This window comes from Boleophthalmus pectinirostris, unplaced genomic scaffold (genome assembly GCF_026225935.1).
Source record: "Boleophthalmus pectinirostris isolate CB_2022bp ecotype Guang Dong unplaced genomic scaffold, ASM2622593v1 HiC_scaffold_2, whole genome shotgun sequence".
Taxonomy (NCBI): Eukaryota; Metazoa; Chordata; class Actinopteri; order Gobiiformes; family Gobiidae; genus Boleophthalmus; species Boleophthalmus pectinirostris.
The window spans coordinates 44,698,971-44,723,317 of record NW_026571152.1 but is presented as its reverse complement, the minus strand read 5'-3'; the positions used below and the strand labels follow the sequence as shown (position 1 = coordinate 44,723,317).

At 43.5% G+C, this 24,347-nt stretch overlaps 1 protein-coding gene across 2 annotated transcripts in view; it reads left to right on the top strand.

Moving 5' to 3' along the window:
* The window catches only part of megf11 (multiple EGF-like-domains 11), a 258,619-nt gene that overhangs the window by 120,807 nt on the left and 113,465 nt on the right, over positions 1-24,347 (top strand). The window lies entirely within an intron of this gene.

Genomic DNA, 24,347 nt, shown 5'->3' with positions numbered 1-24,347 from the left:
ATTTGGAATAAATGGATTAAATATGTTTCTCCTCAATCAGAAAAGATTTCCACTTCGGTGAAGATTTATTATATTTAATTTGACATGATGTAAGACAATATTTCTGTCAGCTCTGTTCTGTTTCTGTGTCTCTTGTTCTTGTAAATAGTTTAGTTTTTCTTTCAGTTTTTTTTCTTGTTGTTACCAGAACAGGAACAACCACATTTGAACTGGAAATTTGTAATAAATTATGCAAATATTTGCTCTTTACAAATTAAAAGAAAAAGATAAAAAAAAAATGCTTAAAATTCTGAAAAATTCAAAATAAACAACCTTAAATCCAGTTTATGATCAGTGTTCATGACCTGATAATAAATTCAAAGAAGCTAAATTTGGGATATAAATCAAAAATAAAATCAGTTTTACACGAGAGTCGTTTGTTTTACGTGTGTTTATGTAGAATTGAGCAGAATTTAATCTTAAGCATTTTATCCAGAATTTGGCATCTGAGAATTTATTATCAGGATATGAACATTAATCCTAAACTGGTTTTAAGTCAAACTGAGCATCTATAAACTTATTAAAAGCCCATGAACGTGTCAGTAAAAAGATCTCTGCTTGGACACATCATTTCAACACTTTAAACTCTAAAATTTCTGATCAATTTAAGTGTTTAAGTGTTTTGATTTTAAATTTTGTCGGAGTTTTTCTGCAGTGGACAGGGGTGTGTTTAGCCGCTGGGGGAGTTCTACATGTGTCTCTACGGGCAGAATGTTCAGCAGTTTCCATGGAGACACAATCCACACGTCAGAAAACACAGAGGGGAAAGTTTTAAGTTAAATAAAAATAAAGAAAAAAGTCCCAGAGTGATTTAAAGACACATGTTGGTGTCGGCGTCGTGTGAGTGTCGGCGTCGGTGTCGGCGTCTGTGAGAGTGTCGGCGTCGGTGTGAGTGTCGGCGTCGGTGTGAGTGTCGGCGTCGGTGTGAGTGTCGATGTGAGTGTCGGCGTCGGTGTGAGTGTCGGCGTCGGTGTGAGTGTCGGCGTCGGCGTGAGTGTCGGCGTCGGTGTGAGTGTCGGCGTCGGTGAGTGTCGATGTGAGTGTCGGCGTCGTGTGAGTGTCGGCGTCGGTGTGAGTGTCGGCGTCGGCGTGAGTGTCGGCGTCGGCGTCGGTGTGAGTGTCGGCGTCGGTGTGAGTGTCGGCGTCGGTGTGAGTGTCGATGTGAGTGTCGGCGTCGGTGTGAGTGTCGGCGTCGGTGTGAGTGTCGGCGTCGGCGTGAGTGTCGGCGTCGGCGTGAGTGTCGGCGTCGCGTCGGTGTGAGTGTCGGCGTCGGTGTGAGTGTCGGCGTCGGTGTGAGTGTCGGCGTCGGCGTGAGTGTCGGCGTCGGCGTCGGTGTGAGTGTCGGCGTCGGTGTCGGTCTGTGCGTCGTGGTTCTGTTCTGTTTGGTTTTGACACTTAAAGGTGAAACTGTCGATCAGATTGAGTTAAAATAAAACTCAGATTAAAGTTGAGTTTGAGTAACAGAGACAGAGAGAAGAGAGAAAATGAGACTAAAACATCTCATTTAAATTATGATGAAATGATTCAGTGTTTAACTCGTTGAAGTGTTTTGGGAGACACGGACCAGAGACGAGGTGCAGGGACGTGGAGCAGGACGGAGGCTGCACATAAAATAATATCGACTAGTGTTAAAATCCACACTGATTCTGATAAAAAATAAATAAAAAAAAAAACATCAAAAAAACACTTTGTTTAAACAATATCCTGTGATTTTCCACATTAAATGGTAGAGACAACGAGACAACGAGACGAAGAGACAACAGCTACAGTTTAGTTTAGTGATTTTATTCTGATTTAAAGCAGCTTCAGTTTATGTTTTCACCTTATATTTTTTTTATATTCTGTCTGTGTCTCTGTCCCTCTGTGTCTCTGTGTCTCTGTGTCTCTGTGTCTGTGTCTCTGTGTCTCTGTGTGTCTGTGTCTCTGTGTCTCTGTGTCTCTGTGTCTCTGTGTTGTTCTTCTGATCATTAGGATCATTGACACTGAACAGGAATCGATGTGAGCAAAGAAAATCAGATTTATTTATTTTTATCGGCGGGATTTTGTTTGTGAGATCAGAGTTTGAGTTTCCTCCAGTGACTGGAGAGAGGAAGACGAGGAGAGAGGAAGACGAGGAGAGAGGAAGACGAGGAGAGAGGAGAGAGGAGGAGGAGGAGGAGAGAGGAAGACGAGGAAGAGGAGAAGGAGGAGGAGTGTGAGGGGAGCTTTTCTCTTGTCCTAAAACTCAGAGCTGCAGTTTCATCTTGAGTCTTTGTTTGAGAATTTCATGTTTGTTTTTGATTTTAAAGTTGCTCTTTCTTTTTGCTGACGCGGCAGAAGCTCAATTAAGACGCGTTTAACTCCGAGGAGAGTCGTTTTAACTCCGAGGAGAGTCGTTTAACTCCGAGGAGAGTCGTTTAACTCCGAGGAGAGTCGTTTAACTCCGAGGAGAGTCGTTTTACTCCGAGGAGAGTCGTTTTACTCCGAGGAGAGTCGTTTAACTCCGAGGAGAGTCGTTTAACTCCGAGGAGAGTCGTTTTACTCCGAGGAGAGTCGTTTTACTCCGAGGAGAGTCGTTTAACTCCGAGGAGAGTCGTTTTACTCCGAGGAGAGTCGTTTAACTCCGAGGAGAGTCGTTTAACTCCGAGGAGAGTCGTTTAACTCCGAGGAGAGTCGTTTAACTCCGAGGAGAGTCGTTTTAATCTGAGTTTGTTTGTTTCTCGGTGCAAAAGGAGAAAATGCAGCGAAATCTTCAATTCAGTTTGGACAGTGTCAGAAACCTGCAGCGAGTCATAAGTCAAGTCCAGAAACACACACACACACACACTGTGAACGCACAACACACACACACACACACACACATAAACACACACAGAAATGCATAAACAAATACACACAAAAATACAGAAACAAATGCACATCTGTCTACAAATGCATAACACACAAATAAAAACACACACACAACACACACACACAGTACATGTGTGTTGTGTGTGTGTGTATGTGTGTGTGTGTGTGTGTGTGTGTGTGTGTGTGTATGTGTGTGTGTGTGTGTATGTGTGTGTGTGTGTGTGTGTGTGTATGTGTGTGTGTGTGTGTGTGTGTGTGTGTGTGTGTGTGTGTGTGTGTGTGTGTGTGTGTGTGTGTGTGTGTGTGTGTGTTTGTCGTTCGGGCATCAGGAGTTTTCAGGTTCAGGTTTTGTTTTTGTTTCTGTTTGTTCAGTCGTAGAAACGTCACAAAATGAAAACTGATCGTGTGAAGTTTGTGGATCACAGATTCAGAAAAAATTCATCTGGACAAATTTTTGGATTTAGTTTTTCTTATTATGAGTTTCTTCACTTTTTAATTCTGCACAAAAACAACACAGTCAAAATCAGAATCACGTTTGGACACATCAGATCTGCTCTTTCTCGTCTTCTTCTTTGAGGCCAGTGGACGAGACGATGAGACGATGTTTCTTGATTCTTGGGTTTGATCGTGTTGCAGGACAGAAGTGTTTCTGTGTCTCTGTGTCTCTTTGTCTCTGTGTCTCTGTGTCTCTGTGTCTCTGTGTCTCTGTGTCTCTGTGTCTCTGTGTCTCTGTGTCTCTGTGTTTCTGTCAGTTTTTCTTAGTCCAGGAGAAACAGATTAAACTGAAAGTTTAGACACATAAACCTGTTCTGTCCCTGAGGCGCTGCAGCGTGTGGACATGTGGACGTGTGGATGTGTGGACATGTGGACATATGGACATGTGGACATGTGGACGTGTGGACGTGTGGACGTGTGGACGTGTGGACATGTGGACGTGTGGACGTGTGGATGTGGACGTGTGGACGTGTGGATGTGGACATGTGGACGTGTGGACGTGTGGATGTGTGGACATGTGGACGTGTGGACGTGTGGACATGTGGATGTGTGGATGTGGACATGTGGATGTGGACATGTGGACGTGTGGACATGTGGATGTGGACATGTGGACATGTGTGTGCATGTGGATGTGTGGGACATGTGGACATGTGGACATGTGGATGTGGATGTGGATGTGGACATGTGGACATGTGGACATGTGGACGTGTGGACATGTGGACGTGTGGACATGTGGACATGTGGACATGTGGATGTGTGGATGTGGACATGTGGACATGTGGACATGTGGACGTGTGGATGTGGACATGTGGACGTGTGGACATGTGGATGTGGACATGTGTGTGACATGTGTGACATGTGACATGTGGATGTGGACATGTGGACATGTGGATGTGGACATGTGGACATGTGGACATGTGGACATGTGGACATGTGGACATGTGGATGTGGACATGTGGACATGTGGACATGTGGATGTGTGTGATGTGGACATGTGTGTGGACGTGTGGATGTGGATGTGGATGTGTGGACATGTGGATGTGGACATGTGGACATGTGACATGTGGATGTGGACATGTGGACATGTGGACATGTGGATGTGGACATGTGGACATGTGGACATGTGGATGTGGACATGTGGACATGTGTGACATGTGGACATGTGGATGTGTGTGTGTGACATGTGGACATGTGACATGTGGACATGTGTGGGACATGTGGACATGTGGCATGTGTGGACATGTGGACATGTGGATGTGGACATGTGGACATGTGGACATGTGGACATGTGGATGTGTGTGGACATGTGGACATGTGGATGTGGATGTGGATGTGACATGTGGACATGTGGACATGTGGACATGTGGACATGTGTGGACATGTGGATGACATGTGGACATGTGGACATGTGGATGTGTGGACATGTGGACTGTGGACATGTGGACATGTGGACATGTGGACATGTGGACATGTGGACATGTGGATGTGGACATGTGGACGTGTGTGGTGGACATGTGGACATGTGGATGTGGACATGTGGACATGTGGACATGTGGACATGTGGATGTGGACATGTGGACATGTGGACATGTGGACATGTGGACATGTGGACATGTGGATGTGTGGACATGTGGACATGTGGATGTGGACTGTGTGTGGCATGTGGACATGTGGATGTGGATGTGTGACGTGTGCATGTGGACATGTGGACATGTGGACATGTGGATGTGGACATGTGTGACATGTGGACATGTGGACATGTGGACATGTGGATGTGTGGACATGTGTGGACATGTGGACATGTGTGTGACATGTGGAATGTGGACATGTGGACATGTGGATGTGGACATGTGGAACGTGGGATGTGGATGTGGACATGTGGACATGTGGACATGTGGATGTGGACATGTGGACATGTGGACATGTGGATGTGGACATGTGGACATGTGGACATGTGGATGTGTGGACATGTGGATGTGTGGACATGTGGACATGTGGATGTGTGGACGTGTGGATGTGTGGACATGTGGACATGTGGACGTGTGGACATGTGGACATGTGGACATGTGGACATGTGGATGTGTGGACATGTGGACATGTGGATGTGTGGATGTGTGGACATGTGGATGTGTGGACATGTGGACATATGGACGTGTGGACATGTGGACATGTGGACATATGGATGTGTGGACGTGTGCGTCCAGCAGGGGGCGCTGTGGAGCTCTGGACTCTGGGACAGTTTGGGCAGAAGGTTCTGGCTCCAGATTCTCTTAGAAAGAACCTCCGGCCCCAGAGGGACGTTTGTCTTGGACTCATTGGAAACGTCCAATCACAGCACAGATTTAGCAGCAGTTTTTTCTTAAAGGAACAGCACCATTTTTTTTTTCCTCTTAAAAGGTGAAAAACAAAAGTCGATCTTTTCAAACAGTTTTCAGACGCTCAGAGTTTCTGCACCAGAACATCTTCATCCTTCCAAACCAGGAGCTCAGAAGAACATTTCACAGCCGTCACAGACCAGAGCAGAGTGAGTCGTGTCACTAGAGCCAACAACAACTAGCATGCTCATGTGCACTTCCTGATTATCAGACAGTCAAACCTTTTGTAATTATCCCCAGACACAGAGTGACATGTGAGAGTTTGGAGGAGACGAACTGAATTTATGGACGAGGATCTGACACAGAAACGATCTCATTACAAACACCACGAGAAATAAAAACGTCACAACAAACGATTGTTTTTGAAAAATGATTCTCACTGATGGATTTACTGTCTTTTCTCTTTTAGATTTTTGTTTTTGTGTTGTAGAGTTTCTTGTAAAAGCAGCTCGTTGTGACGGAGGCTGAAGCTCCTCCTCCGGGTCTCATAATAATAATAATAATAATAAAAGACTTTTTATTTCTGTTCAAACTGGAAGTGAGGCCGTCAGAGGCTCTGATTCTGTCTGATTCTGATTCTGATTCTGATTCTGTCTGATTCTGATTCTGATTCTGATTCTGATTCTGATTCTGATTCTGATTCTGATTCTGATTCTGTCTGATTCTCTGATTAACTGATTCACTTCGTGTCTGAAACTTCGACTCTGAAGCTTCGTCTGAGCTCAGTGAGATTCAGTGAGTTGGAGTCGGACAGATTAAAAAGCTGCTTGTGAAAATGTGAAAATCATGTTGAAGTCATCAGCAGGTTCAGTCGGGTTCTGCTGTTGGCTGGGGGTGTTCTACATGTTCTTCTATGGTGCAAAGTTCAGCAGTTACTAGAGGTGTAACGGTTCATGTGTTTGTGTCGTTTGGTGCAGGTCTGTGAGTGAACAGTGTTTGGGAGTAACAGATTACATGTACTGGAGTTAAATAATCAGAGTACAAATGATGAGTAACTGTATTCAGTTACAGTTACTGTTTCAGTGAGTGGTAATTGGATTACAGTTACTTTGTTGAAATAAATGGATTACACAGAGGGATTTTCCTGTTTTCACATTTTGGGCTGTATCCCTTTCTTTTTTTTTTCAGGAATTCCTCTCCTTGCTGGAAACTAAACCAGGTCTAAATGAGATCTAAACCAGGACTAAACCAGGTCTAAAACCAGGTCTAAACTAGATCTAAACCAGATCTAAAACCAGGTCTAAACCAGGTCTAAACCAGGTCTAAACTAGATCTTAACCAGGTCTAAACCAGGACTAAAAGCAGGTCTAAACCAGATCTAAAAACAGGTCTAAACTAGATCTAAACCAGGTCTAAAAACAGGACTAAACCAGGTCTAAACCAGGATTTAACCAGGTCTAAACCAGGATTTAACAGGACTAAACCTGCTGCGTGGACGTGTTTCCTCGTCTTATTTTTAATTTGGTTCAGTAAAGTTTGGGCTTTTCTTTTTCTCTTATCAGATAAAACTTCTTGTGTTACAATTTCCTCGTCTTTGTTTCTCTACAGCAAATCAAGTAATCCAAAGTATTCAGATTACATTACTCACTTTAAGTAATTTCATGGATTACGTTACAAACTACATTTTAGGCCATGTAATCTGTAATCTGTAGGGGATTACATTTTAAAAGTAACCTTCCCAGCAGTGTGAGTGAGTTTGTTCAGTTTGTGTGTTTATTTTCGGTCTCTTCGTGTGCAGCTCCACAGAGACTCGACTCTTTCATTTTCTCGTCTGTGGTTGGTTCAGAGTTTCCCGCAGCTCTTTAGAGTTACACTCCCCTCGCCTTGACTTCTTCCCTCTGAACCATGTGACTCCTCGTAAAATGATGGTCGTCGCGCCGCGGTCCTCACGCCGCCTCTCGCCATCGCATTTACTTTATTTTCCCGTTTGTATTATGTTAAAACAAATGGTAACACTTTATAATAACTACACCTTACTTAGCCTTAATAAAGCATGAACAAAGGCTTAATTAATAATGATTCACGCTTAGTAAATGTTTAATAAAGCATCATTCGTCTTCACTTTAGAAAAGCTCTCAAAAAGACTTAACTAACAGATAACAGCTGCCTGAATGATCATTACATTGTATTATTAATAAATCATTCTCTCATAGTTTACTAATGATTAATAAATGCTCAGATGGTTAGTTCATGAGTAATTAAGTATGAAATAATTATGAGTAACTATTTACAGCACAGGCAAATTAAGTGCAAGTGCTAATTAAGGTAGTAATTAAGTAGTTACTAAGCATGAATCATTATTAATTAAGTCTTTGTTCATTATTAATTAAGCCTTTGTTCATGCTTTATTAAGGCTAAGTAAAGTGTAGTTATTATAAAGTGTTACCAAACAAATTGTTGGTTTAATAAAAACACAAATAAACAAGGAAATGGTTTTGCATTTTGTTCCCAAACTGAACCAAACCGAGACGTCAAACCCGAGGGACAAACTCAACCCTGAGTTTTGTTCAGTTCCACAGATGATTTAAAAAACACGATTCTTTTTTCCTGCGATCAGAGCCTCATGAGGAGTTTGATTTGACACTAAAAAGTGAAAGTGACTGAAAAACTGTTGGTCAGATTCTGTTACCGTGTGCAGGGGTCACGTGAGCGTGTGCAGGGGTCACGTGAGTGTGTGTACAGGGCTCCTGTGCTCGTCTCTGTTCCTGAGGAGAGGTTCAGTGGAGCAGGTGACATGAATCACGCTGGCTTCAGGCCCCGCCCACAGCCCCGCCCACACGCCCAGCGCTCCTGCCTCGTCACGATCGGCGTTTCCTGTGTGTATTTAGAGCTCCATTTGTCACGAGGAGGTTCTCTCTGGTCGTGTCACGTCCGGCTGCTGGGAGGAGGAGGAGGTGGAGGTGGAGGAGGAGGAGGTGGAGGAGGTGGAGGCTCTGGAGCTGTGAGTCTGTGAATGTCTGTGGAGAGAGAAGGAGGGAGGAAGGAGGAGGTCTGAGGAGGAGCTGTGGAGGAGTCGTCTCTTACTGAATAACTTCCATCCAAAGATCTCAGACGTCAGAGCAGGTTTTCTCGTCGGCTCGTGTCAGTCTGTGCTCCACAGCTTCATTGTTCGTCTGAAAAGCCTCATTTAGTGTTTTAGAGCGAGTAAAGTGGAGAGGCTGTGTGAAGCGCTCGTTTAAAGCGCTCGTCTGTGGAGCGTTCACTTTGTGCTCCTGTTAATTCTCATGATAAAGACTCATTTAAAAGTTCAGATCTGTCAGAAGAACAAAACCTCAGCAGGAGCAGAGTCAAAGTGAAAGAGATTTCTGCTCAGACAAAGACTCAGCTCCACACACAGACTGAACCTCCACCTCCACCTCCTCACCTCCTCCACCTCACCTCCTCCACCTCCACCTCATCCACCTCCACCTCCACCTTCACCTCCTCCACCTCCACCTCATCCACCTCCACCTGCAAAAACTTACTTGACCTCCAACTAAGAGACAAACAAAGCCTCCTGCACCTGCTGCTGCTGCTGCTGCTGCTGCTGCTGCTGCTGCTGGTTTTAAATTTACAATAATTGTGTGGGATATTTGGTTAACGTCAGAGTTCAGGGTCAAAGGTCAGAGTTCAGGTCAGTGTTTTAAACCAGAGCTGGACTTTGTGCAGCTCCAGGATGAGTCTGGTGAAGTGTGAAGGACGTTGGAGCTCAGAGGATCTGTGGAGTTTAACCATCTCCAGACAGACGTTGCAGATTTGCAACAGCTAAATGCCAGTGACCGACTTACTCCACATCCAGATTTTACAAACTTTTTTTACTCAGGAGCCTTTTTTCCCGTCCAGGCTGATAAACGTGGACGATACAGACTGTGAAAGAACAATGACTCCACACAAACGACCAGAAGTGCAAAGTCCTTCTGTTGTTTACAAAGGATCAAAACGTCAGGATTGTATTACTGCCCCATATGATCATTTTCCCCAAATATCAGATTTTTCCTGATACAAAAAATTAATTTGACCCTGAGAGGGAGAAGACAAAATGAGGAGAAGTTTTTTTTGACCTGGTGTCAGAGTTAAACTCAGGATCAGGACGTCTGAATGTGAAAAGACTCTGAAGGTTTAAGTTCAGTAAACGTGGCACGAGATGAGGAAAAAGTGTTTTTCTGCTCTTTTTCCCGTTTTATTTGGCTGTAAAAATCATTTGCTCTGGAGTGTGATGAGTTTTTGGTCATTTCCACACTTCACCTTAAACCTCTCAGACCCTCAGACCCGTGTCTCTGTGTCTCAGTGTCTCTGTGTCTCAGTGTCTCTGTGTCTCTGTGTCTCAGTGTCTCAGTGTCTCAGTGTCTCAGTGTCTCTGTGTCTCAGTGTCTCAGTGTCTCAGTGTCTCTGTGTCTCAGTGTCTCAGTGTCTCTGTGTCTCTGTCTCTGTGTCTCTGCGTCTCAGTGTCTCAGTGTCTCTGCGTCTCTGTCTCAGTGTCTCTGTGTCTGTGTCTCAGTGTCTCAGTGTCTCAGTGTCTCTGTCTCTGTGTCTCTGTGTCTCAGTGTCTCAGTGTCTCTGTGTCTCAGTGTCTCAGTGTCTCTGTGTCTCTGTGTCTCTGTCTCTGTCTCTGTGTCTCAGTGTCTCTGTGTCTCTGTGTCTCTGTCTCTGTCTCTGCGTCTCAGTGTCTCAGTGTCTCTGTGTCTCTGTGTCTCTGTGTCTCTGTGTCTCAGTGTCTCTGTGTCTCTGTGTCTGTGTGTCTCAGTGTCTCTGTGTCTCTGTGTCTCAGTTCTGTGCTCGGTTCTGCAGGTTCCAAATGTCCCGGCGTCTGGAGTGAGTTTGTGTGAGTTTGTGTGAGTTTGTGTGAGTTTGTGTGAGTTTGTGTGAGTTTGTGTGAGTTTGTTTGTGTGAGCGCTGGAGCTCGGTGTTGTTCTGCTCACGTGACGACAGTTCGTCTCTGACTCTGTCAACACTGTGTTAATAATAGTTATGAGTCTGTCAGGGACCCGGGGCCCGTGGGCGGCGGGCGAGGTGCCAGCGGCTCCACTCACAGTAATACGGCGCCCGGTTAAGAGCGGGCACCCCCGGCTCCTGCGGCGGCATCATTTTTATGGACGTGAAGTCTGCGCCGCTCTGAGTCTGAGCTGCTTTGGAGCTGAATAAATACGGTGTGAATTAGCCCGAGTGCCATCGGAGTTGTGGGAGATTCAGTTTGTGTTTAAAGAGCTTGTCTTAGGCCGTCATTTTGCATTTAGCTTTGAGAAGCTTATGGCAGCTTTCAGCGCAGCAGCATTTTCCAGAGAAGAAGAAGAAACCGAGCGGCTCGGGCCAAGAGGAGAGAGAGAGGAGCCAGCTGCTCCCAGCTCCACTTTAATCTGAGCTTCCACCTCTCAGGGACTTTAAAGCTCAGCTCTTCTCTGGACGTCACCTCCTCTGGCTCCTGCTTCCCTCACTCCCTCCTCCCTCCTTCCTCCTTTCCTCCCTCCTCCCTCCTTCCCTCCTCTCCTTCCCTCCTCCCTCCTTCCCTCCTCCCTCCTCCCTCCTCCTCCTCCTCCTCCTCCCTCCTCCCCCTCCTTCCCTCCTCCCTCCTCCCTCCTCCCTCCTCCCTCCCTCCTCCCTCCTTCCTCCTGCTCTGTTTGTTCCTGGGAGATTTGGCTGAACCTGGTGTGTGAGTTTATCGTCTCGTCTCTGGTTATGTGTGAGGAGCTGTGGTGAGGGGCCGTGTGACCTCAGTCTGTGTGTGGGGCCCCTGTGGCTCCCGGGGGCCTCTCCTCCTCAGCTCTGAAACACGCTCCTGCTCTGTGTTGTTTGTTTGGCCCCGGCTCCTCGTGACCTCTGACCTTTTCATCACAGTGAAATACTGTTAGAGCGAAGTGCCGTGTGCAGAGACAAAAGGGCCGTGTGCAGATCATAGAAACCCGACCGAGTCTGACGGTTCGGACAAATATTTAGAGCAGTGATACTGACTAATTTTTTTACAAGAGCCAAATTGGAAAAACAAAATCAAGATTAGAGCCACTTACACCAACAAGTCTCCTTTTTTATATTAATCCAAAGGTTATACAAAAAATTATACATTTAATTATAAAATTTAATATAATTATAAAGTTATTTTAAAAATCATTATTTTTATATAAAAATTATCAACATTATTATTACTTATTTATTTATGTTTATTTAGAACATCACAATCGCATTAGACAAGCCAGATGCGTCGCTTTGAGTGTTTTAGCACAAGTGCAAGTTTTCAACACCTGCACATATAAAAATATAAACTACACGCCTAAAAACAGAGAAAACAAGACACATAAATTACATACAGATAAAATACATACAGAATATTTTCAGTGGATGCAGTTTTAATTGGAAACATACAATAATTTAAATTTTCTTTTAAATTTGTTGTTGTTAGTTGTTAGAACGGTTCCACAGACTGACCCCTTTAAAAGAGAACGAGGACTGACCCAGAGTCGTCCTGTACCTGAACAACACAGTCACCACGAGCAGCGCCTCTTCTGTTCGCTCTGTGTCATTTTATGGTCCTGGCAAATTCTGAGTGTAATGGTGTATCACAGTTAAGACACTTAAAAATAATTTAAGATTATTAAAATTTTCAAAGTTAAAAAGTTGATGTTTCTTTGTAATTTCACGTGGTGCCGGTGTTTGGGCTTTTGTCAAGGATCTTAAGGGTCAGTTTGTATAATGAACAAAGTGGTTTCAATGTAGTTGAGGAGGATTATTACTATTATTAATCTGCATAAATAAACTCAATTTTACAACATATAAACAGAACAACTCCAGATCCACATCAGCTGTTTGACTTTATCATGAGTTTAATTCAGATTTGACACTTTTGTTTATGTTTTACACAAATTAAACTTAAAACCACATGACTCATTTGCATAAACTAATGTGTGTGATAAAAACAGTTGTTTCCTTGTGTCGCTGATGTGGTTCAGTTTGTGTTGGACTAAAGGACACGACAGAGGGATGATGATGATGATGATGATGATGATGATGATGTGTGTGTGTGTGTGTGTGTGTGTGTGTGTGTGTGTGTGTGTCGTGTTGGAGGTGGTTCATGTTGTCACAGATCAGACATGTGCAGGTTTAGTGCAGATCTTCTTTATTTTACATCATTTCATTTAATTTCGTTGACGTTCATCAGGAGCAGGATGAGTTTTTAAAAACTGCGGCTCGGGCAGTGGGTCGGTCGGAGTTGTGGGTTTGTTGAAATCGTCGGTGGGTTCAGGTTGTTCATACCTGGACTCGTGCGTCACTCGTCGCTGGTGTCACGGCGCCCCCTTTAGGAAACACTGTTAATGAAGCCTTGATTTATACTGAGTGTGATTCAGACGTTTGTGTTGTTCATTAAATGTTTATCTGCACTTTTGTACAAATATATTGGCTCTGTTGTTATTTTTGGTTTAAGTTTGGCAGTCACCAGTTAAAGCAGGCGAGCCACATGTGGCTCACGAGCCGCACAGTGAGTATCATTGTGTGGACTCGGACACACGATGTCGTCAGTTGTTTCTTGTCTCCAGTTTCTCCAGTGTCTGTGAGACTCACAGGCAGCCGCGCTTCTGTCAGTCTGCCCCAGGGCAGCTGTGGCTACAACAGTAGTTTACCATCCCCAGGTTTAGAGTGAATGAATAATGCTGAATAATTCTCTGTAAAACGTCTTTGTGACAAAAATGTCTGTGAAAAGCTCGGTAGAAATAAAGACTTACTTATTATTTGTGAAATGTGGAGCAAAACTTCAGATTCAGGATTTTTAAAAGCATCAAAGTTTGGAGATAAAGTGTCGGGGAAGTGGAGTCAGTGTGGAGAATCTGCAGCTTCAGCTTCAGGTTCAGGTTCAGGTTCAGGTTCAGGTTCAGGTTCAGGTTCAGGTTCAGGTTCAGGTTCAGGTTCAGGTTCAGGTTCAGGTTCAGGTGGACTCGTGCTCTTTGTGGATGTAACAGACTCACGTGACACTTTACATTTAACACTTCACACACGACAACAATAAAGTCTCATCATTATTTTCTCTGTTTCTGAGTTTGTGTTTTTTGTGTCTTTAAACAAACTAAATCCTCCGTGTGTCATTAGGTCGATGAAAATAATGTGAGTTTAATCGTGTCGGGTTCAGGTCGGTTCTGTTCTGACGTGACCCGGACTTGGACAGAAAAATTAGACCAGAGACGAGAGGATCACAGTGTCTCTGTGCGTCTCTGCCAGACTCAGACTTTCAGACTTTGAGACTTGAGCTGGAGGTGTGAGCGGCTCGGTGTGGCTCGGAGCGCTCTGTGGCTCGGTCCTCGTGGCTCGAAGCGGCTCTGTGGCTGTCTGGGAGCGGCTCAGTGTGGCTCAGTGCGGCTCAGAGCGGCTCGGAGGCTCACAGCTGGAGGCGGCTCTGCTTCTCTGACGTCACCTTCAGATGTTTGGAGATGTTGGTGGAGCTGATGTGAGGCAGACGTGTTGTTCTCAGAGTCCAGCTGCGTCCTCGCTCGCTCGGCGGTTCGCTCGGTCGCCGGCTCGCGCTCGCCGCCGACCTAAAGAGCCGTGTTCTTCATTAGCGGCGTTTTCCGCTCTAATGCGCTCGCTCCGGCCGACGGCCCGAACTCACACCTCAGGGACCCGACCACAACACGACGCACACCAGAACAACATTAAACCAATCACAGAGCTGAGATACTCCAGAGCAGAGCCCACGCACACACACACACACACACACACACACACTACACACACACACACACACACACACACACACTACACACACACACACACGACACACACACACACACACACTACACACACACACCAGACACACACACACTAACACACACCAGACACACACACACTAACACACACCAGACACACACACACTAACACACACACACACTAACACACGCAAACACACCAGACACACACTAACACCATACACACACTGGCCCAGAGCAGAGCGCATGCCTCAGATTGAGATACACACTAACACACACCAGACACACACTCACTAACACACACACTAACACGCACACGCACACACATACATACACAGATGCACACACACCAAACACAAACACTGACCCAGAGCAGACCAGAGATACACACACACAGACAAAGACACACACAAACTCACGCAAACACACACACTGACACACACACACACACACACACACACACTGCACACACTCATGCACACTCTGAGACACACACACACAGCTTCGAAAGACACACACTCCAGCATGTGTTCTGTGTATGTGCAGTCAGTGTGTGTAAGTGTGTGTGCGTGGGCTCTCGTGGCGCTGATGGAAGAGTGTGTGTGTTCTGTGTGTGTGTGTGTGTGTGTTCAGAGTGTGTGTGCGTGGGCTCTCGTGGCGCTGATGGAAGAGTGTGTGTGTGTGTTCTGTGTGTGTGTGTGTGTGTGTGTGTTCAGAGTGTGTGTGCGTGGGCTCTCGTGGCGCTGATGGAAGAGTGTGTGTGTTCTGTGTGTGTGTGTGTGTGTGTGTGTCAGAGTGTGTGTGCGTGGGCTCTCGTGGCGCTGATGGAAGAGTGTGTGTGTTCTGTGTGTGTGTGTGTGTGTTCAGAGTGTGTGTGCGTGGGCTCTCGTGGCGCTGATGGAAGAGTGTGTGTGTTCTGTGTGTGTGTGTGTGTGTGTTCAGAGTGTGTGTGCGTGGGCTCTCGTGGCGCTGATGGAAGAGTGTGTGTGTTCTGTGTGTGTGTGTGTGTGTGTGTGTGTTCAGAGTGTGTGTGCGTGGGCTCTCGTGGCGCTGATGGAAGAGTGTGCAATCACTTAAATCAGCGGCTCATCTTCTGACGAACAATTACCAGCGCCGGAGGAAACGCCGCCCGCCGCTCGCCGCCGCTCGCCGCCGCCTGATTGGTCTCCACATAAAAGCTGCGACGGGTTTAACCTTGAGGATCACCTATCGCTTCACTTTATGGGACATATCGAGTTTTGCTAAACACACGTCGCCTGGAAGAGTGTGAAAGAGCGAAGAGTGTGTTTTATATCTGCCCCCGAGGCACCACTTAGTGATGTCACACCGTTATTTCCATATCCTCTGCAAAGCGCCTGGAACAGCCCAATCTCCAGACCGTCAATAGTACAACACAGTAGGGACGCACACACACACACACACACACACACACACACACACACACACACACTCATCAGACCTGCTCCATTACACACACTGCACTGTTCAATACTGCACTTAGACTCCCACTGAACTCCAAACGCACAACTCAACTCACCACACGCACACACAATCTCACACACACACACACTGAACTCCACACACACACAAAGTAAAGTCCACACACACAGTTCAACTACACACACAACTCACCACACAAACTGAACTGATCACACACACAAACTGATCTCAACACACACAGACACACACACACACACACACACACACTGTGATCTCAGAGTTGTGTGTCTGTGTGCGTTTGAAGAAACGTGTGAAATGAATAAATTGTGATTTTCTTGTTTTAAAATCTGCATCAGACACAGAATCACATCACAACAAAGTCACACTACACACTCTATACTTTATATATACTCTATAGTCTCTATATATACACTCTGTTTATACTTTATACTCTCTGTATATACTATATATATATATATATATATATATATATATATATATATATATATATATATATATATATATATATATATATATATATATATATATATATATATATATATATATATATATATATATACAGTCTCTGTTTATACTCTATACCAGGAGAGTCAAACTCATTTTGTTCCGGGGGTCGGATCAGAAAACTCATGTCATATAAACCCCAAAAATAACAATAAGTTCAAATATTTGTGCAGAGAAACACAAATCTATTACAGAAATCTGTTTTAACTGATGAACTCTTTCTTTTACAAAATATTATAATATTATGAACAACCTGAAACTTTAAGAAAAATACAATTTCAACACAAAGTTTTAACATGAACTTGTCTGTAAACAGGAATAAGTCCATTTTTGTTGTAAAAATCCTGCACTCGGCTCCACTTTTCTCATGTTGGACATTTTTCTGATGAGGGTCACGGTCAACAGTCAAAACGATCGTCCTTTAAGAGCGTTTGGAAAGAGACAAGTCTTCATTTGTGCTGCTCTGGTGGGAGGGGCCACGTACAGAGACGCTGGAGACGCTGCTGTGATAAACACCACAGAAAATTAACACCATTTTAATTGAAAATATCATTAAAATATTTGAGTAGAAAATTAGCCGAGGGCCAGATTAAAGGTCTTGGAGGGCCGGATCTGATCTATATACTTGTTCGTCAGTGTTGTCCCACGTCTTTGTTGTGATTGGTTCTTCATGTGGTCACAGCCAATCAAATAACAGTTTGGTGGAGTTTGTCGGTTCTGATGTGATGTTCCAACCCTCCACACTGCAGTAGATTCTTCATTATCTTCTGCATAAATAAACTCAACTTTACAACATATAAACCATAAACACTGTAGCTCCACATCAGCAGGTTTGATCAGATCATTCAGCTCTGATCACATTTGTTTACATTTTACAGAAACGAAACTTAAGACCGCGTCGCTAATTAGCATAAACTGTTAGCGGCGATAAAAACAGCTGCTCCTTGTGTCGCTGATGTGATCAGCTTTCTTTTGGACTAAATGACACGACTCTGTGGATTATGTGAGTTGTTTTTGTGACAGAAGAGGTGCTGATGATGGTGAGTCTGTTCTGTGTGTGTTGTACAGGAGATAGTTCATGTTTTAGTTTTTCAGCGTCACACGAGTGCAGATTGTACATGTGCAGGTTTAGTGCAGCTCTTAATTTTACAGTCATTTTACTCGTTTGGTCACTTTATTTATGTTGGTCACTTTATTTATGTCGCTACTGTTGTGGTGAAAAGAAAATGTCTTTTGGACGCATGTGACTCAACTTTATGTTTCAGTAACCGGGAACTACTGTCGTTTACATGCACCATCAAGAAACCGGGACACTCAAAAAACCTGATCATTACCGGGTTATTGATGTGCATGTAAACACACTCAGTGAGAGTCACAACGACAACTGAAGGCAGAAACAAGCAGCAACACTGTAAGTTTACAGATGTAACTCTGGCCTCTTATTAGCCCAGGAAAGCTGTAGCACCCGAAGGTCAACAAAAACGAAGAAAAGAAAATAAGTTCTTCACCTTTTTTTAAATTGGCCACACCATGAGCAGATCTGACACCATGTCCTCATGACAGACAACAGGCAACAACACCGTGACAAAAAATTCCCCTTATATACAGTAGCTTGGCCTAAACCACTAAGCCCCAGACAGGTACATTTAAACTTTAAAAAATTACTAAATATAGGATTATACGATTTACAACTATTTACATTTCATAAACTAATATTGCACTTTGTGACATCAAGATTATCAGTTTTTCAATATTATTTCATGTATTAGATAGTTAACCCTCTCCAGGCAGACGTTGCAGATTTGCAACAGCCAAATGCCAATTACCTACTTACTCCAAATCCATATTTTAGGAGCTTTTTTTACTCAGGAGCCTTTTTTACCATCCATGTAAGAACGGCTACAAGCAAACGTCCTGCCAGAAGTGTAAAGTACTTTTGTTGTTTACAAAGGATAAAAATTGATTCTTGGAGCATCACATGAAAAAGTGATGTTGTTCTGTCTCTGTAAAACTGTTACACTCTGCTTTTGTTTTCATTGTTATGAAAAGTAGTTTACACATAAAGTTTGTGTTCATATCATTTTCAGTCTTCAGTGTTAATTTACCACAACAGACCAATGCTGCAAATCTGAAACATCCCAGACACACTGCATGTGAAGGTCTGTCTCAAAAAAAAATATTGCCCCATATGATCATTTTCCACAAATATCAGATTTTTTCCTGTTACTAAAATTTAATTTGAGCCTGAGAGGGTTAAACCATTTCGACAGTTAAACCTCCCCTCCCCCAGCAGCACTTGGCAGAGTCCAGGTCAGGGCGATGGGAAGCACCTGGTCTGCACTGATAAGGACACGCCTCCAAATCAGCGCCTCCACCAATCACCTGGTGGGTGAGGGTGTGGTCTATAGCTCCGTCACAAACACCTCCAGGTGTTTTAACAGATCTATGGTTAGCACACGGCTGTTAGCACGTAGCCGTTAGCCTCCGTGATGTTTTTTTAAATCTTAATGTTTGAATTTTGTGTGAGTTAAATAATGTGACCTGTTCTTCCTGAGGCAGCGCGCGGTGGACACTGTGGAGCTCCGTTATCTCTGTTCATTTGAAATCTCAGAAATGTAAAAAAAAAAAAGACCAAATGATCCAAAGTGTAGAAGTGTGAACACACACAGAGTCAGCGCACAAACACAGAGTTAAAAAGGAAGTGTTATCGAGATGTTGTGAATTATTCCCTTATTTTTAATCAGATAATTCCTCCGATAAAACGCCGTGTGTTTTCTCTCCGTGAGCCTGATCAGACTCGTGATTGGAGGACAGTTTCTCGCTGATTAAAATGTTCATAATTTTCTCTGGAACTGTTTTAGAAACTTGAAACGAATCCAATAATTAAGAAATAACAGAGAGAAAGAGACGACTTTTCAACTGAACAGTGTCGAAATCCACGACCCGAGAGTCGGACTGAGAGAAGAAACTGATCAGGCTCCAGCTGAAGCTCCACAGAATCTGATTTTAAAGACGCACTGAGTAACATTATTGATGAAGGGTTCACCACCTGCTCGATTCTATGGAGACACACGGACGCACACAGTGACCACGTTTACATTATTCTGTATTAATAGTTCTGAATTAAAATTTTCTCCTTGGAGTTTACAAGGAAATAATAATTCCGAAGTGACATTTCCATAGAAAACTTGTTAAATCTCCTTTATTTAATTCCACTCACCACCCACATTATATTGAACAAAAATAAACATGAAACATGATCCAGGAAGAAATTCATTCGGCTTTAAAATCTGAATAAACCAAACACTTACTTCACAATTAAGTTTAATTCCAAATAATCTTTTTCATTAAGAATTAAGTGTTTACATGGACTTTTTAAAGTTGATACATTTTTATTCAGAATTAAAGTTGTCGTGTAAACGTGGGGCATTAAATGTATCTCCATCAGATTAGTTCACAGGTCAGATCTGCGGAGAGTCGACACACTAAAAATGTATATTTTTTATCATGCATTTCTGACCAAAAGACATGATGATTGAGCCATGAGATTTTAATGCCACACTGTGGAACTTTGCAGACAGTTACAGAGCAGTGCAACTTTAAACCGTTTAAAAACTATGAATCTTCCAGCACAATAAAATGTAAAATAAAATGTATGAAATTAATGCAGGAACTAATAAGAAATAATAAGAGACAGATTCACATATGTGTAGTTTTTATACTTTTCAGCTGATTCTCTGGGGGTGTGATGCTAACTGTAGGCACTGCTCTGTCTGAGGCTTTGTTAGACTTTCATCTGAGTTTTACTTTAACACAATCTAAACATAAAGAGCTCCAACAGTTCAGCTGATCTGAGCTTTTAAACACGTCCCTCTAAATCACGTTACAGTCACGAGCTAGCATTAGCATTAGCATTAGCATTAGCCAACAGTTTTCCCGTGAGTCACTCTCACCTTTTATGTCACGTTCTGTTGGATGTTGGTATTTGATAAATCCGAGTCAGTTCTCCTGATATCTGTTTTAAATTGTTTCAACAGTCGGGAAAATATAGAGCAAAGTTTAATATAACATCAGAGTCTGTAAGCTAATGTTAGCTGTCGGCCACTCACTTCTGTCAGTTTGACTTTTACATGTTCAGAAATATAAAAAAACTTGTGTTACTGTTAAATGATGTGAAAGAAAATCTAAATATCAGTACAAAGGTTTGAGAGACACTTTCTCTACACAAACTGAACACATCAACACGACCAAAAGATGATTCTCCTTGTTCACTGTGGCGCCGACATTTTAACTGTGACGTAAATTCAACCGACTCAATCTGCACCAAACTCGCCCCAGTTTGTGTTTCAGAACTCTGATCTGATTGGCCGTTCCATTGTACTTTTCTCCAGGTGGAGGTCGGTTTTCCTGCACTGATTCATGAGTCGGTTTCACTTGTGCCTCACGTAGAGTCAGAGTAAAACTGTGCGTCTCATTTACTCTCACTGACTTTTGACACGGTTTTACAATGAAGAGAATTCATTTTTATATTTTTTGTTTAACTGAAAAAGAAACAGAGCACAGTATAAACACAGTATTTTAGTTATGTTCCAATGGAAGACACAAACCGGATTTTTTGTTTTCACTTCTTTTGGAGCTTAAATAAAACATGTGGAGTAATCGTGCTGGACGCAGGTTTAATATTCTGTTTGTGTTTGTTAATCTGCTCAAAATAAATACATGACTAAAAATGAAAAATGAAAGTGACAGATGATTTAACAAATTTAACATGTGAACCTCAATTCAAAATTATTATGTTCATGTAAACTCCAAGTCTGATTCCTGAGCTGGTTTCACTTGGTGGAAACCGTGTGACCTGCAGCATTAGGATTCGTTCACTCGACAGTAGACGGGGACTTTTTTTTTTATTGAACCAGTCGTTGCTGTTTGGTCGTGACGTTTGTAAAGCTCCAAATCCTGTAGGAAGAAGAACAATAACGTCTTTCCCCGAGATCAAATTCATTCTCTTTGTCCAGACTTTAAATCCTCGTGAATCTGGGGAATGTTTGTCTTCGTCTACGTCCATCTCGACGCTTTGTTTACTGTTGTACTGAAACACAAAAGTGACACAGACAAACCACCACGACCACGTCATGACCTCACAGCTCACGGATGATTGGCTGGTGCGACGTCTACAACTTCTGAGGTTCTTCAAATCGTCGAGTGTTTTCTGACTCCTGACCTGGAGCTGGAGAGAAAGGAAACTGAGCGGAGACACTAGGGGGCACCAGACTGGACACAGTTTTCCCCGAGTCCCGAGCCAAAGAGAACGCAGCGTCAAATCATCAAATCAAACTCCTGAACAAAACCATGAACGCTCTGACCGCAGAAACATGAAACTGTGTCTTTAAATCACTTGGGGAGTTTTTCTTGAGTTTGCAATTGTGTGAATTGTGTCTCCGTGGTAACTGCTGAACATTCTACAATTAAATCTACATGTAGAACCCCCCCAGAGCGACGTGTGAAAGTGTTTTGGTGCTTCTAGAATCATGAGAGTGAAGTTTAAAGAGTTTTCTGCAGGTGAATGAGTTCGGAGTAAAATAATCCGTTTGTCGAGTCGAGTCAGTGTGAATGTGACGTGTCGAAAAGAGCCGACTTCATCCTTCATCCGTCTGTGTCCTTCTGTTTGTGCGTTTGTGTGTGTGTGCGTTTGTGTTTGTGTGTGCGGTGAATTCATCTCTCTCGTCCATGTTCTTGTGCTCGCTCATGCACGCTCTTTGTATGTCATGTTTGCGTGACCTTTGACCTCGATTGTCCGCGGAGACGTGCGAGGGTTTGATTTTCTCTGAGGTCATGTGATGTTTGTCACGGCGACTCCCACAGAAACTTTAATAAATCTAAAATATACTGTGTGGGAAAATATCACAATGTACAGAGAAAAAGTTGTATGAAGCAGCAGCGTTTTCTCTGCACTTTCACGAGGCTCAGGCCCAAACACACGGCAGAGTTTACGAACGGAACCTCACGAAAAAAAACACAGCCGGGCCACAACGCGAGGACACGCCCACTCCAGCGGGACGTCTGTGGCTCCGGGGGGACATCTGCGACAAACAACGAAAAAAACAAAACACCAAAAAAAAAAAAGCCACAACGGAAATGACCGCGGGACTCTATTTTAATGCAAACACCACAACAAATACAAACACCACAACACAAACGCAAAAGCCGTAACAAATTAAAAAGCCACAACAAATTAAAAAGCCACAACACATCAAAAAGCCACAACATGTTAAAAGCCACAACACAAAAGCCACAACACATTAAAAAGCCACAACACAAACGCAAAAGCCACAACACAATTAAAAAGCACAACACAAAAAGCCACAACACATTAAAAAAGCCACAACACATAAAAGCCACAACACATAAAAAGCCACAACACAAAAGCACAACACGTAAAAAACACAACAAATAAAAGCCACAACAGCCATTAAAAAGCCACAAAAAAAGCCACAACACGTTAAAAAAAAAAAGCCAACACGTTAAAAAAGCCGCAACACGTTAAAAAGCCGCAACACGTTAAAAAGCCGCAACGGAAGTGACCGTGGGACTCTATTTTCCGATGGACCGATCAAGCAGCAAGTGAAGAAGAAGAACTACAACGTGAAACGAATAATGATAAAACAATAAATTACTTTTTCTTACGTTTCCAACTTCTCCGTTCCTTTACTTTTCACGTTGTAGTTCTTCTTCTTCACTTGCCGCTTGATCGGTCCGTCGGAAAATAGAGTCCCGCGGTCACTTCCGTTGTGGCTTTTTAACGTGTTGTGGCTTTTTAATGTGTTGTGGCTTTTTAATGTGTTGTGTTTGTGCTTTTTAATGTGTGTTTTTTGTGTTGCTTTTTTATGTGTTGTGGCTTTTTAATGTTTTGTTTTTGTGTGTTGATGTGTTGTGGCTTTTTGTGTTTGCATTATAATAGAGTCCCGCGGTCACTTTCCGTTGTGGCTTTTTTTGGTTTGTTGTGGCTTTTTGTTGTGTTGTCGTATTTGTATTCGTTTGCGGCGGCGTCTTGCGTTCGTTGTGACCCCTCTGGGCTTCCGTCGCACAGGCTGATCACGGCAAACACCTGGATTTATAAAGTAAATTAGCACAAATGAACATAATGAACAGTGTTTCTGAACCTGAGCTCCTTCAGACGACACAGAACTGCCCCCGGAACAAACTGTGCTGATGTAAACGCACAAATACAAACAGCTGCTCTCTGGGTTCTGACGGGGACTCGCGCTTACGCTCTGGTAAAAAATTGGTGGGATTATATTTGTGCAGTTTTTAGGCTCGTGTTGGTGAAATACTCGTGCAGTTTGTCCCTGGCCTCGTTGTTTATTCGTTGGTTCTGACCTTTGTGTTTAAACTGAAGTACAGAATTCCTGCGTAAGTCTCAGTGTTTTGTGTTGTAGTCAAGACCGAACTAATCGAGACCAAGACCAGACCACAGAGTCCCGAGACCGAGACAAGACCGAGACTTTTATAGGTCGAGACCGAGACAAGACCAAGACAAGACCAAGACAAGACCGAGATAAGACCGAGACAAGACCAGGACTTTTAAAGGTCGAGACCAAGACAAGACCAAAACAAGACCAAGACAAGACCAGGACAAGACCGAGACAAGACCAGGACTTTTAAAGGTCGAGACCAAGACAAGACCAAGACAAGACCAAGACAAGACCGAGACAAGACCGAGACAAGACCAGGACTTTTAAAGGTCGAGACCAAGACAAGACCAAGACAAGACCAAGACAAGACCGAGATAAGACCGAGACAAGACCAGGACTTTTAAAGGTCGAGACCAAGACAAGACCAAGACAAGACCGAGATAAGACCGAGACAAGACCAGGACTTTTAAAGGTCGAGACCAAGACAAGACCGAGATAAGACCGAGACAAGACCGGGACTTTTAAAGGTCGAGACCGAGACAAGACCGAGACAAGACCAGGACTTTTAA